The sequence below is a fragment of the Cheilinus undulatus genome, linkage group 9 (genome assembly GCF_018320785.1).
Source record: "Cheilinus undulatus linkage group 9, ASM1832078v1, whole genome shotgun sequence".
NCBI lineage: Eukaryota > Metazoa > Chordata > Actinopteri > Labriformes > Labridae > Cheilinus > Cheilinus undulatus.
This window is the reverse complement of record NC_054873.1, coordinates 23,417,888-23,428,651: the sequence shown is the minus strand read 5'-3', so window position 1 is coordinate 23,428,651 and position 10,764 is coordinate 23,417,888.

The following is a 10,764-nucleotide window of genomic DNA, read 5'->3' as shown; positions in this document are numbered from 1 at the left end:
TTAATGACTATGCCAGCACTTTATTGTGACATAAATGTCTCTAAAGCTAGGCATTGAAAAAACTTTGTTCATAAAATAGAAATAAGATAGCAAATACTCTGAGTCTCATGTTATGGTTAATTTAAGGTTTTGGTGGTTCTCTGGACCACTGGACCGCAGTGCACTAAAGTGTGGGAAAGGCTGCTTTAGACTCAAGCTGTCAAATTGTTAGATTCTTTTATTAATTTGTTTTAGAAAAATAATCTAATGAATTACAGGCTTTGTCATTAGTTAATTGCAATTATTTGCATATGCAGATAATTTGAGAAAGATTGCATTACTGGTTGATTCAATGATAATAGTGACAAAACAATCAGAAAGGACATTTCTCTGAATGACATCAAACTTTTTATTAGCTTTTGAAACAGAAGAAGTGGAGATTGAGGGCAGATTGTCCACTGACTAGTAAATCTAGGACAGTGTTAATCCATAGAATATGGATTTTATCCATAAAATTATAAAGAATTAGGACCACAGAGAATTTTTATGTGTTCCAATTGTGGTTACAAAGCTACTTTAGCCAGTTGTGTGATGGTATCAAAGCGCAGTTAATCTAAGAATTAGTTTGGGCTTCTTGTGCCTTCATTTGATAGAGGAGGACAGTGGACAGAGTCTGAAACAGGGACAAGACGACAGGGAGAGACATGCAGGAGAGGGATTCAAACCCAGGCCGCCCATGTACATGGGACGGGCCTTAACCCACTAGGCAATCTGTGCCCCAACAGCATAAATGTGAAGTTGCGTTTTCTCCCCTGTGATTAATTAATCAAAATAAATCAAACATTTTAACAGCACTTGTTTTTAAACCATAAACCATTTGCTATTGATATTTTAATGAGCTATCACATTCAAAAGTGCTTTAACTTTGGAAGAATTGCATCATTTTAATTTACAGAGCAAGCTCATACACACTGTCTTAATTGCACAAATACACTGTTAGTGTATTTGTGAACTTCAGGCACTGTGTAATGTTATGACTAATATATCAATTGAATACAAATCTGGTACTGGAGTCACAACCCTTCTCTAGACAAGGGGAAGAACAAAATTTTGATACAGCAAAATGCTGTTGTCCAGTCTTATGTGATTCTTTTATTGCTGGTGCCAAATGTAGATATTTTGATAGAAGTTAAAAAAAAATAGGAGTGCTGAACAGTTTCACCTCCAGTTTGCCTGATGCTGCTAATACTTCATGACTCCTTAAGGTGGTGGTAATGACCTGAATATGGGTAAAATGAACAGAAGATAACAGGATGAAGACAACGGTGAAAGGAAGTTATGTAACTTTACATAACAGTCTATCAATTCACCATCGATCAATAACTGTTTTGTGATATGACTGTTTTCATTGATTCCTATCTTGTTATACTGTATTTTGAATTCCAATTTAATTCTCACCCCTCCTTCATACTAAAGTAAAAAGACTGCATGTATCTCTGTCAGGGTTAATCTGACAACATTCACATCATCTTAGACATCTAATGACCTTATTTAATCATAGACTGACTCTACAGTTTATAGTAGTTTGTTTTTGTTCAGTGACAGCCTCTGACTTACTGGCATAAGATGAGATAAGAGAAACCATTCAGAGCACGCTGGTGTCACTCGTCTTTATCCAGCCTGATGGAGCCGACCTCAGGGCTGGTGACTGTAAATATTTCAGCCATGTCTCACTGAAACATGAGCTGACTCCTTTGTAGCTTTGTCACTGGTGGAGAGTGTGATGACATGCCTTCCAGTCGGCCCTTTACTGTACCAGTTAGTTCATCTCATGTAACAGAATCACTGCTGGTATGCTTGGATCAATGCTGCGGTCAAGCAGCGACAGGACTGTGGGATGATGGGATACCAGCAGTCTTACTGTATGGCAGGATGATGTGATTGATGGAGCTGTTCATACGGACAAATAAGGAGTGCTGTCAGAAATCATACGCAGTATATGAGTAACACAAAACCATGGCTCTCATCAAAAAGACAGGCCATGTAGTAATTCTTGACTCACTGATGTGAGTGAGGCTAAACTATAATGTTAAATGTGGATTAATCTGAGCACGCTTCTCAGTGAGAGAGTACCTGTAAATTACCACAAGATAAAACTGAAGTGTGAGGCAGCTTCATAACCATAAATCACTTCACAGGCATCAGACAGTTAAAGCCCCACTGTGTGATGACATAATTACATTGGCCCTTTACATGAAACCTTTTAATTGAAGAATTGAACTTTGGTGCCACCTAGGGGACAGAAAAAAATACATCTACAGCAAGAATAAGAGCTCATTTTAGAGGAATTATCTGTTCAATAAGAGTTTTGTATAGAAAAAAACAGACTATATTATTTTGCATCTTGCATGTTTTTTGCAGTAGGGATCAAACAACAGAAAATCCATTTTTCTGACTGCCACAGTTACCACCAGAAGTGAGCATCACAATCTAGAATCTGACCTGAGATTTTGCTTTATATTATCCAGTTTTACATGCAGCACCTTTAGGGGTTAGTCTATTGGTGAGGAGTAGTGAGGAGGAATTTTGAGAGGTTTAAGAATTTCTCAAGGAGAAAATGAAGAAATGTTCCCCAAACATCCAATAAAGAATATTCTTTATGAATCATAGCTGGCCTGAATGAATGAAAAATATTTATGAAGACATTCCAGTCCATTTTGGACTCTCTTCAGTGCAAATTGAGTCATTAATGATGAATCCTGCTAAATGTGGTTTACTCCACATGTGCATCTAATCACTGATTAAGGATTGTCCACATTCTGGCAGTTTTATCAGCATGTTAAGATTCTAATGTGCAGTTGAGCAAGCATTTTCAACTTATTCCAGATGTGTGCTTATAGTGTTTGTGATTACACAGCTTCTGACAAGATCGTAAGATGAAACCAGCCGTTTTCACAGTCTTTTTTCGCCCATTATCACTAAGAGAACACTTATCTCAGTTTTTTCTCCTACTTTGTAACAACCAATCACAGCCCCTGAAAAATATGTCATACCTAGCAATGGGGTCAACCCTCTGCTAGGTATGACACAGATAAAAGTTTCTGTCACCTCCTTACTCAGAGCTGCTCTGAAAATGTTCCTAAATCACTTTTGAACCCAGACTCAGAGCTGTGAGATTTAACACTGAGGTGGGAGCTCTCTGGGAGGACTGTAAGAATCTTTCTTAATATGGGCCCAGATCTTTAGTCATGATCTAAAGTTGAAAGTAAAGGAGAGAGAAAAAGAGAGAATGCATTGTTGAAATTGCCCAACATATTAGCAGTTTTCCTGCAGTTTTCAGTAATCAAAACAAGAGACAGCCCAATACAGGATACACAGGACATGTTTTGTACTTATATGCTATCCAAATAGATATTTATATTGTTTGATTGTTACTAAATTCTTATCAAATTTAACATTTTGCTACTGTTAGAGTCCTAATGATAATCTAAATTTTAAATATCTAATCAGAATCACTTGATCTGTAACTGTAGAGAGAGTTATTGTTGTGCCCTAATGGCACAATGTAGTCTCAATGACTTTAAAATGAAAGTCGTATAAATTATCGACCCATTTTGTGGTGTTTTTATGTTCAAGATACAGCTGTGTGCGCAATGGCACGTCTGCAGCTCATCCCAGTGATTCATAGTGCATCTTATTTTCTGAGTAGTGGATGCTTTGTGCTCACTGAAGAGAAGTTCTGATGGCGGAGACTGTGTAACTCTGGAGACAGACCTGGGGGCATTAATCATGAATGCCAGCCTCTCACTTTATCTGTGTGATCATTAGGCCGTACTTGAGCGTGATGATCACTCGCTGGAAATGAGCTCCTGGAGGCTGCTTCCATTATTCATACCTACAAGAGCACAGGCTGCCCTCCTATTCTTAGAAATGAGACTTAATGAAGGGTGGCCATATTTAGGAGCTGTGCTCTTGATATGTGGATGAGTGGCATGTCTTTGTTAGTGGTCTCATCCCCCATGCATCAGCTATAGTCTGCTGTTTACTTGTGTACCTTGGAGATTAGACCCAATGAGAGTGACAGGTGCTTACATTAAGGCACCGAGGATGATGAGTACATCTCTGTAAGAAAGAGCCTGCTATTTAATTGCCTTCTTTTTCATTTAAGTGGTTCTTGTCTCAGGCCTTTATTTTGAAAGCATGACCTTTTTCATTTGAGAAAAGTGAGCTACATATTTTAGTTTTATACAGAGTCACTAATGATTAACCTGAATAAATGACTTGGTACAGAATATTTGAGGCTCCTTGCATAAAAACAAGAATTTCTGATTGTTTGAAGTGGATTTGACAAAGTTGTGGTCAATACATCTAAGTAGTCTCACGCCTTAATACTGCAATAGTAATAATAATGATAAATACAGTACATCTTTTTTGTCACTTGTTTTAAAATTAAAAGTATAGCAAATACTGTAAAATAAACAGTATGACTTTGTTGCTTTTTAACAGTGTAGTTGCTTATGATTTTTGATCATTTAAACAATGGTTTCCACATGTTGCATACCTAGAACTTCTACTTTTTGTTGCTATCATACATCAAAACAGGTATAGGTTAGTTCCTCACTGAAGGTTAAAAATTCTATTGTCATGACAACCCCATTATGAATGCATTCATCTTGGAGGACTGAGCTGCATTTTTCTTTGTATTCATTGGCTCTGAATCAGTAACATGTTATGAGACTTTTTAAAGAAAAAAAAAAAAGAATTCCTGATTGTCTGAGGTAGCTGTTGATAAAGTTGTGCTCTTTACATTCAAGCTGTCTCAGTATTAAAGCTACATCATTTTTTGTATTTCTTTTTCCCTTGTATATGGACCAGGGGTAGAAAGTAATTAATTATGTTTACTCAAATTACCATCATGAGTAGTTTTTTGGGTACTTTAATATTTTTAGCACATTTTGAAATCAGTAAATTTCCATAATTTTAAACAGAGTAACTGTACTTTTACTCTAGTATGATGCTTTTGTAGTTTTCTTGACCACACAGTAGCACAGAGTGAGAGAATGATTCCACGTCACATCCTAAAACAGCAGAAACTTGAGTGTTGATATCTCAGGATTCAATGTTTAAGGTTGATTTTAACTCCCAACGTGTAATTTTAACTGCATTCTTGAAATGAAATGGTCTTCATTAGAGTTATTTGACAGTGTTGATCCACTAGTGTTAGTTGAACTCTGTAAAAAGTCAACCATAAGTTCCATCCACTTCAATTTCAAATCTGGGGAATGTTTGGGCAGAGTTGCCCGTCATGGCTTTGGGCAGAGTGTTTAGATGTGTTTTAAATGTGTTTAGTTGTTTTTAGATGTTGCCCATTGTACAGTGATCCCTGCTGGGGGGTTCTTTTCGATATCTTTCTGGTGGATTGTTGCCGTTTTTTATGTGAGACATTTTGAAGTTAACCACCGAGTTAAAGTTTTGCGTTTAATTTTGGGTGTTCCTAAAAGACACATACTACATATTCTTCATCAGTGTGCATTGCTGAAGTTGACTCTGCTTCGTTGTTGCCAAAGGAGCCCACCTAATACTTACAGTTTTGCTGTTTGTTTTTTTTTTACTTTATCATATAGGTGGGACTTTACCTTAACAGCCTGTTTGGAGATATATTCTCTTTTTAGTGCAAATAAGGAAAGATCAGATTTTACTGTACAACTTCTCAGTAGCCACTCAGTTCTCAGTACTTAAAGTAAACTTGAAATTAAATATTTTTTACTTTTACTTGAGTAAATTTATCAACCAGTACTTTTTTAATCAGAGTAAGTGTACGATAGTTGTGTACTTTTCTCACGTCTGGTATGGATATAATGGGGAAGACTTTCAGGTCCCTGAGGTTGATATACTCACCCTAAAGGATAAATCTGGCCTAAGTGCCTCTTGTTAGTTACGGTAAAGTTAAGTTTGTGTTTTTCGAAATGATCTAAGCCCATAAGAGGCAGTTCTGCTCCTCTGCTCCAGGATTACGTACAGATAATTGGCTTGCAATATTTTGATGGTTATGGTGTGAGAGCTTGATGATGCCACACAGATAATTGGTCTCTGAGGCTCTGACAATCCTCATCTTCATGTTCATTTAACAAGTGAGAACAGGAGAGACTGTAAGTCCATGGCAGTTTTAAGTGTTGGATAAATGACCACATTGTGAAATACGATGTGTGCATACTATTAAGTAGCCAGCATTCATTAATTCACTCTTACTAAATGTTAAAATATCTCCTTAATGACTGCATTTCCTTACTGCTCTTAGTGTGCTCTGTGAAGCCGTGTAAATTATTCTCCTTAATAACTTATCTTAAAGGATTCAGTTTTCAAACCTTTCACATGCTACCAATGTCAACCATATTTTAGAGTTTTAAATATCCAAAGCTTTTATCTGAGGCAATAGTCAGAATAAATGCTGCTGGTGAAACCCACACAGACAGGCAGCAGCACTCTTTAAACATTGTTCTCCAGCCTAAAAGAGCTGAAGATGACCTATTGGAGAAAATTGGCAAAATCAATTTTACTGCACTGTATTGTCAAGCCCACTGCCAGTGGTCTCTTCTATCAGCTCCTGAGACTGAAATATTCCCTCTGCAACATCAAGAAGAAACAACAGCCTTGCTGTTTTATTCACATCAGTATACTGAGGAATGAAACTGTAAATAATTGATAAAACCTTTAAAATTTCCTGTTTCAGTCAAAAACCAGCTGCAGTCTTTGCAGTAGCGGCTTCATCATTTGTATAGCCTACCCTTCTGATAATTGAGCAGCAGTTATTTTAGGTTCACAGGTCTGTTAATTAAAGGTGCTCAGTCCTCCGACAGATGGGACCATTATCTCTGCAGGGTGTGAATGAATCAGCTGTACAGATCCAGATTACCTAATGAGTCATCCCTCACAAAAGCCACGACAGCCTCGTGATATGTTTTAGGATGTTCTAACAACATGTTGTTCTTCATGTTCCCTTCATGCAAACTGTTATCTATAATTTTCTCCTGAGAAGGAGCAGATATGGTCACTTCAGCTTCTCACTGTGAATCAATCGTCCTTGATTTCATGTCCACAAACTCAAGTGACCAATAATGGACGTTACTCTCACTCAAGCATTAAAGGTCTAGGGAGATAATAGTGGAGTGATTCATTCCTGTCATGGGTATGAGATGTTGGCAGGTTGCAATTTGCTAATAGCAAATCAGTTTTGGTCAGAGCATATAATTATGTAATATTTGTGACGGCTGTAGTCGTGACTGCTTTTTAAAATCACAGGATTGAACAATGCATCTATGCTTTTAAAAGGGGATTCAGTTTAAATCCAGTGGAGATGCCACCATAATCTCAGTTTTGTCTCTCCCTTTACTACTCTCATTAATTCCTTTATCATATGAAGAGCTTTATTCACACTTAAAAATGTTCCTACATTTATTTTATTCTAGGTTTGGTTGCTTGACATGGCAACGTGACTTCACATCTGGCTCCCTTACTCCAGAAATACTGGAAAAGAAAAAGAATTACATGGATACAGCATATATAAATAACTATAGCGAAGTGAAGTGCTGCCACCTTGGCACGGATTCAGCACCACACCGCCTTGTCATTTCACACTCAGCTGGAGCTCAAATCAAGGCTAATTTGCGATGAAAGGGTAGCTGCAGAGAATGAAGCTATGAAGCTCTATTTATTATTCCTTCATGCTTTTTTTTGCAACTGGAACCATGGACCTGTCCTTATCCTTCCTCCCCCTTTTTCCCTCTCAATTGCCTTTGATTGCTTGCAACAAAGGCCTCCTATCTCTGCTCCTGCAGTAATGATGGGTCTTTGTAGTTTTGCCCACATATACCACGGACACAAAAAGAAGAGGACATCAATCAGTTTTGTAAAGCATTACCTTTGTGAACCTTTTGAAAATTGAAACTGTATGATTTCTGGTCCTCAGTAATATTATTTTACAGTGTTAGTGGGTAATTCTGGTACCACTTATTAAGTTGAACACATAACTGGGCCATTTAAAGTCCCTGTGAAGTGTAATCCAAAATTTTTTTTCTAAACACATTAGATATGTTGAACAAGGTTGCTGTAAACATGTGAAAACAATATGTGACTGCATTTTGGATTTAAACCTTTCAAGTTTTTACCTTTTGTTTTTATTTGGTCAGGGCAAATATACATATAACGTCACTAGGCGCTATGGGAATCACCCGCCCACCTGACGCTATAACAATATCTCAGCAAGGGATGCTCTCGTCATACATTTAACCATTTTATTGCAAAATGGATACACAGTTTAACTTGACAGAGAAGGTTCTGCTTGAAAGATGCTCGCTGGGTGAGCCAAGCAGCATGCATTGACTTTCCAGGAAGTGCATGGCTGGAAACCCCCATATGGATAGATACATTTATGACAATGCATACTGAATACAATAGAATCAGTTCAAAAGCAATTAATCTAATGCAGCATAAATCTTAATATGAGGGCGCAGCAAGCTTTATGCTATAAAGGAGGAGGCTGGGGTGGAGGAGGTTGAGCTTTGCCAGCAGCAGCATGGTGCATCAGCATTAATGCAAGCAGGGATTAGTGAGACATTCTTCATATTTAAATACACTGCTGTGTTGAGAGTAAGAGGTGTGATTGGCTGTGGGAGCTGGGAGGCTATGATCAGGATCAGCTAGGTGTATGACTACCGTGTCCTGCATGAGCTAATGCTAGACTTCATAAAATGATAGGCTTCATATTTTTTCATTATGACTGAAATTTAGTCTGTTGGTTTATAACACAGCCACCTGTCATACAACAAACCTAAATTACACATTTTTTTCATCACTTTATAGGGACTTTAATTGCAAATTCATTACATTTTGTGGGCATATTGTGCACTTGCTGAAATGTCTATGCACTCATGACTAACTCGTTTGAACATTGCAGAATATATAGAGTTACTTTAATCAATGATAGTATCAAAATGTGCTTTAACATTTAAAACGTACATCTCGAACATAAGACATGCTCCTGCAAACTCTCAAAATGATACGTCTGTATTGTTGCAGTACCAAAAAATAGCCAATATATTTGTGCAAGTGCAATTTGGATAGTGAGCAGGAGCTTGCTTGCAGTTTTTTGATAAAGAAGAAATATAGTACTTGGTGACTTTGACTTTGATTTTGTTTAGCTGACATCAGAAAAAATGTGTATTTTGTATGACTTGTATTTGATTGGTCTCACATCAAATTGAGACAACCTCACTGCAGACCTTTCTTATTTAAATGCCTTATCCTTCATAAGCTCACGCTTCAAATTCTTGTTTTTATTGCACCCTAAAAGTTCACTTAATCTCTTTGCGTTTTCCCTGCTCTTTGTTTCAATGCAGTTTCCTAACACCTCACATGTTCACCATTGGCATCGTTCTCTCTCCACATTGTGATTTAGTTTGTCTCTATTGGAGCACTCAGTGAGAGAAGTGCCTTTTTGTTGATGCAGGTCTTCCTTACATTCATAACAGCTTCCCTTTTCAGGCTGAGTGCAAGGCAGATCTGTGCCAGCTGTCTTTGGACATGGATGCTGTCAGTTCATCTGCACACGTGAGGGCCGACCATTAGCCGTGCCAGAGGAGATGGAATCTGGGGCGACAACACTGAAAAACAATGCAGTCTGGGTAATTGACCCCTCTAACTCCACTGCCAGTCACTGCTTTTAATCTTTTAAAGAGACACGTGGCTGTTCGCGTAACTCAAAGAAGGGCAAAATCAAAGAAAACTGTAAACCTCCAGTGTTTTAATCCCCTTAATTTCCTGACAGATTGTAATGTCAGCCAAAATGTCTGTTTGCACCCTCTGTGAACCCATCATGGTCTTATAAGTGACTGTAAGAAAAGATGTTAAGTCTTTCATGTTTGACTGACACTTAATCCACATTAAGGGTTTATTGATGGTTTAAAAAATATTTAAATTCATTTAGATTGGTCTAGGGTTGGACAATAGGGCCGAAAAATAAGATCTCCAATTTTTTTTCCACAACAAACCTAATTTATATTTGAATCTATTTTCTTTTCCACATAGATAAAACTAAAAATGACTGATGCAAGTTTTGTTCTTTTTGTTTCAATAACATTTAAGTATTAAGTATCAATGCCACCCATAAAAGGGGATAAAGTGGAGGGCTCTCTGGGGCTGGTCAAATGGGGGGCCCATGAACATGAAGAGATTCATGGTCCAATTTTAAGTTAATCTGTAATAACCATATCTTGTATTTATCACTGAATAATACACACTCTTATCAAAGAAAAACAAAAAAATAGATTATATTTATTTATACTGTAGTAAAATTATATATATATATTTTAATGTAAACCCCTTTTCTTAAAACAAAATGACCTTTTTTGATAATGTTAACAGAGTTGATGACACATTGACTAAACCATTTGGAAAGTAAAATCCGACTTCATAGCTTAAGCCAAAATGTGCGCAAGCATCAGAATACATGAGAGTCACGTAGAACTGAAATAACTTTCATGGGAAAAAATGATTAGATAATGGTGAAAATTGGCAAAAAATCGTTAAAAGTGGCAGAGAAAATGGTGAAAAGAGGTAACAGAGTTGCAATAATGAGTTTAAGCAAACAAAAAATGACATAAAAGCAGCAAAAAGGCAAAGCTTGTCAAAATTGAACACAAATTGGTGAAAAGCTGTTAAAGTGGAAGAAAGAGCCAAAAAGTGGCTAAAAACATCAAAAGGGTAAAAAAATTTGTGACTGAAGCAGTG